Source organism: Austrofundulus limnaeus, unplaced genomic scaffold (assembly GCF_001266775.1).
Source record: "Austrofundulus limnaeus strain Quisiro unplaced genomic scaffold, Austrofundulus_limnaeus-1.0 Scaffold761, whole genome shotgun sequence".
In the NCBI taxonomy this organism is placed as follows: Eukaryota; Metazoa; Chordata; class Actinopteri; order Cyprinodontiformes; family Rivulidae; genus Austrofundulus; species Austrofundulus limnaeus.
In genome coordinates, this window is record NW_013953163.1 from 182349 (window position 1) to 188107 (window position 5759).

The following is a 5759-nucleotide window of genomic DNA, read 5'->3' on the forward strand; positions in this document are numbered from 1 at the left end:
ATTATAAATGCTGCGGAGTGAAGTGTCATTAAATAAACAGTTACTACTGAAAAATAATAGTAAAGTTCTATATCTAAAACATTTGTACGATGCTTACCCTGTGCAGGTAGGTAGTTGTGGCTCTGAGGTATATGTCCATTCAGGGAAAACAGAGGTGTAGTGGACCTCAAACAACCCACCCAGAACCACTTCAGCAGGCTCGTGCATTTCATTAAGATGAAACCTTTTCCTTAATTTACAAGATGAAGCAATAGATGGCCTAACGCACAGTACAAGAGAGATAGTTAGGAGCACACACACATTCAGGAAAGCCCCCATACTGGTTCTCCTCCTTTTAACACTTTTTTTTGTTTGTTTGAAGATACTTAAATGTTCAGCGTGATGTCATCATGTTTGTCACATCTATTCTATCAAATAGGCTTTTAGGCTGTCACAGAGGCAAAACGTAAATATTCATATTCATATTAAACCTTCAAAATACAAGACCACATTTGTAAAAAACAGTATTTCAGAAAACACTTATTGAATATTTTAATACCTAAAATGTATCTATTTTTGACCTGTTAATTTATAAAATATAAGTTGATAGAAATYTATTACATATGTTAACTTTTACCTATATTTTTCAGATTCAGATTACTTTTATTGTCATTCAAACATAACATCATGGATACAATGTAGAACAAAACTGCAGTTAAGAACACCCATTCAAGAGGACACACATGACAAAAATATGGGGGAACAGGTGAACCTTTTGCAGCTGGGAAATACACAATAGAAGAGATGAGTTAAATTTTTCTTTGATCTTATATTTATGCCAGAAACATAAAATCATATGCACAAAAAAACCACTCGCTACAGAGCAAAACATCTGGGAAGGGGAGGGATCTATAGGTCAGGTAACACATGAGATGGGGCGGGGCTCAGTGGAGCCGGTGACATTGAGGGTGATTCTCCATGCTAGAACCTGCCCCGCCTCACCAGAGTCCAGATGTTACTGTCTCCTGCTCAGTTCACCAGAGTTCAGAGTTTTCTCTCCTCGGCCTTGGGTTTACGGACAGGTCCAACACGGGTGATGGGGCTGTGGAAGAAATCAAGTCCTTGTTGACATATCATCCTGGGGAGTTTTGGTAGCATGGCAGTCGAGGCCAAGCAGCTGGGAGCCTAACAGATAAACACAATTGTTTTGGGACAAAGCTGCTTAATTTTCCTGCTGCTTTTTAATGACTTTGCATCTCTGAAGTGGCAAAAAAAGTTCCAATAGGCTGAATTTGGGGTCTTTCTCGCCTTACACCATCTTGAGCTTCACCCCGATGTGATCCTACATGCCAGAGGCATCATCCTGAGATGCAATTCTCCTCAGAACTACATCCAGTTAGCCATTTATCTCCCCCAACAGCTGAGTCTGTGTGCTTCCAGAACGGCAGATTCCATCCACTGCGCCCGACAGCTTCTGAATGGCCCAGACCGCTGTCTGGATTGCTTTCACTTTTTGATAGATCAGGAATCTGCCTCCTCCAATTAGCAGTAATCAAGTTATAATAAATCCAAATATATACAAATCTTCTGTCTTCAATTTCAAATATTAAATAATCATTAAATATAAATAACATTTTTGTAATGTAAAATTTGTTTTTACTGTACCATGTAGGCATTGAATAGAAATTAAAATTTGCCAAAAACTTTGATTTTCAGAGTAAAACATATTTAAATGTTGTATCATGTATGGAAAATTGTAAATGCTTGGAATTTKTATTGTTTTAAAGTCTTATTTTTAWYTCACTGTTTGTGAAGTGAACCAAGTAACTTTGGGTACAACAGACAACAATACTCATTTTAAATTTAGCACCCAAAAAATATCACAAGATTTGCAGATAATATTGTAAAATTTATTTCAAGATTAAGAGTTCTAGGGCTGTACAGAAGAATTATATTGTGTTGCCCTCTAATTATTGTAAAGTAAAATATAACAAAACAAAAGAGCCATTTCAAGTTTTTTTTTGATGAACGAAGCATGATAGATTTCTTTGTGTTTCTTTTTGGTCTTAGAAGTATGATGTAACATTTAGGTCCAAAGAGCGCAATCAAAAGACCAAAACTAGAAACCAGGATGGCAAATACCTCTACTGCATCTGCATATYTGCYTGGGGAGTTTWTATAAGMAGGAACAAAGGCCACCCACACWGCACAGAACACYAGCATGCTGAAGGTGATSAGTTTAGCCTCATTGAAGTTGTCTGGRARGTTTCTYGCTRAAAATGCTAATATGAAGCTAAWAATTGCCAGTATGCCAATGTAGCCAAGTAAAGCACTGAAACCAACAATGGACCCAACTAAACACTCATAAACTATTATATCATTGTGGTACTGAGTGTTTTGATGGGGGACTGGTGAAGCTGTCACAATCCATGCAGTGCAGATCGCTGCTTGGATGCAAGTGAGCACAAAAACCGTTCCTCTCTGTTGCATAGCATCAAACCACTTGAGATGGGCTCCACCTCCTGGTTTGGAGGCTGTGAACATAGCCAGAACCACCATGGTTTTAACTAATATGCATGAAGCACAAAGAACAAAGCTGATCCCAAATGCTGCATGTCTCAGCTGGCATGTCCATCGTCTAGGTCATCTAATGAACAGCAGTGAACAAAGAAAGCATAGTTTAAGTGACAATAAGAACAGGAAGCTCTGTTCTGAATTGTTGGCTTGTACCATGGGTGTACTATGGTGATAGGTGAAGATTCCCAGAACAACAGCACAGATAAACGTGCCCAGTAATGAGGCCATTGTCAAACAAATTCCCAAAGGCTCATCGTAAGACAGATATTCAGTTTTCTTTGGAACACAATGGTCGCGCTGGGAGCTGGACCAGAAATCCTCTGGACAACTGAGGCACTCCAAGGAGTATGGAAAAAAAGAGAATGACACATTAATTTCTAAATTATCTCAGTTGAAAATTACATGTAATATCCAAAATAGTACATGGCAACAAATAAACATGAGCTCTCCTGTAAATGTGTCATGTTTTAGTGCTACTTCTGTTGACCAAATCTTTTGTTTCTATGGTATCATAAGAGATTAGAGATCCTCTTTATTGACATTCAAACACAACATCAGGGATGCAGTGTAGAACGAAATTGCAGTTTAAGTACACCCACTCAAGAAAAAAGGAAAGTTGAGTTAAAAAAGTTGCTCTGATCCTATGTTTACAACAGAAACATAGGGTCATGCGCACAAAGAAAATGACTTGTGATAGAGCAAGACAGCTTGGGCAGGGAGGGAGTTTAGGTCAAATAACACGAGATGGGGCGGGGATCAGTGGAGTCTGTGACGTTGAGGGTGCTTCTCTGTAGTAGGACCGACCATAGCCCCACCAGAGTCCAGAGTCACATGATGTTATTTAGCTCGGCTCGCCAGAATTCAGAGTCTACTCTTCCTCGGCCTTGGATTCACAGGCCAGGTCACACACAGGTGATGGGGGTGGGAGGGAATCAAGCCCTTGTTGGCATCTCATCCTGTGGAGTATCAGATAGCAAGGCAATCAAGGCCATGCTGCTGGGAGCCAATAGATAGCACAATTGTTTTGGGACAAAAAGCCTTGATTTTCTGCCGCATTTTAATGTCTTAACTGCACCTCTGAAGTGGCGAAAAAAATTCCAATCAGCAGAATTCGGGGTCTCTTCTCCCCTTTTCCATCTGAAGCTCCACCCAGATGGAATCCTTACATGCCAGAAGCTCACTTCTGAGCTGCGATCCTTGTCAGAACCACAACTAGTTTGCAATTTATGTCCCCCAGCAGCTGAGTCTGTGTGCTTCCAGCTCAGCCAAAGCCTTTCAATGTGCCTGACAGCTTCTCAGAAGCCCGGACTGCTGTTAGGGTCGCTTTCACTTTTCGATAGATCAGAAATCCGCCTCCGCCAATCTGCAGAAATCCAGTTATCATAAATCCAAATATATACAAGTCTTCCACATCTTCATTGGAAAGTGGTGCAAGACACATCAGGTTCCAGCTCCCCTAAGAACCACTGATATGCCCAGCAGCTATCATTCCACTCGGACAGCTACGTTCCCTTTGTTCCAATCTTAATGTGGAAAAATGGTGTCAATTGCATAAATGTACATACAGTATGCTTTGTCAACAGGTTTCTTCCAGGCAAAGTTATGATTTTCAACTCTGTCAGTTGGTTAAACATTTGACAATGAAATCGACTATTTGTAACTGTCTAGGAGATTCAAATGGTTAAATTTTAACTCTTCTGAACCTATACAGCATTTTTTTCAAGTTCCTACAGACTCCAAAGCTCTTTACACTTAGACATGAACCCATTTACACACACATTCACACACAAATGATGGTAAGCTGTCAACTAAACAAACAAGATGCTTGTAATAAGCTGCCTAAAGTTTGTTTATTACACATATCAAGTTTTCTGACTTTCCAAGGACTTAGATCTTTCAAAAAATTACATTCATCAACATTCACACATTAAAATGTTTCAGTGAATAACTAGGAAAGCAGATCACTTGTATGTGAACCGTTCTACAACTGACCCAAAAGGTTCTAAAAACAAGGTTAAATTTGTTCGTACAATCCTATGTCATGCCCTGAGAGTTAGCAACCATCAGTTATTTTTAATGTATGCAGTAACAAAATGCTTGGTATTTATAAAACGGGTACCAACCAGTTTTGTTGCTAAATTTTCCTTCTGAACAAGGAATACAGTAAAAGCAACACAGAGGTTCTCCCCTTCTCCTCACCACATGTGTACCTGGGAGGCAGCTTTCACTGCACACTGACCTAAATTGAAAAGGTTAAATATGTAGCATACATTAACACTGTGATGTGAATATGAAATTTGGCATGTAAACAAACAGTAAGACCTGTCTAGATTCAAAGTTCCAGAAGATTTTGTCTTCATCRAGTGTGAGTTCTTCACCRYTTGAGGCCAACCTCTTAATCTCACCCAMACTCTGAACTTTACTTTTTCCGTCAGGGAACCACAACCAGTTCATGACATCATACATTGGTAGTGCATCACCATTYTCATCAAATGACACTTGGTCACCAAATGATGTGGTAAAGTTGACCTTTTCCAGGTAATACATAAGCTTAAAAAGGGGTGATATAGCATTAAATTGTGTATGTACATTGTACAGCTTTATAAACAGTCTTGCAGTTCCATTAACTCACCAGTAAACAAATATGGAAATATGGAGCTATTAAATATTTTTTCCTCAATTATTTCAAACATTTTTGACGCTAATTCTTGTGTCAAATATAAATGTTTCTTCGTGTACAGGACGCATGTAATTAAAAGGTTTGTAGATTTCTGGGTCCACACAGTTCACSGTCATGGAACTGTGATGTTATGATGTACTTAGTTACAAACAGCAGGAGCAACTCTCACACTAAAGAGTATATTCAGGTTCTGGAGGTATGCTTCCACCTGGATTACATCTTTTAAAGACATGTTGCATTTGCATCATATTTTTATACTTGACATTTTATCTGAAACAGGTTTACCCTGATAACAACAGAGGCTTCTATTTAGCTTGTTTTATAAAACTATCCATCCATCCATCCATCCATTTTCTGTACACGCTTCTTCCTTTTCAGGGTTGCGTGGGTCACTGGTGCCCATATCCAGCAGTCACAGTGCGAGGGGCGGGGTACACCCTGGACAGGTCGCAAGTCCATCACAGGGCATATTTTAACACAGATGGAGCCATTTTATTTACACACAAAGCATTCTGGGTAAATG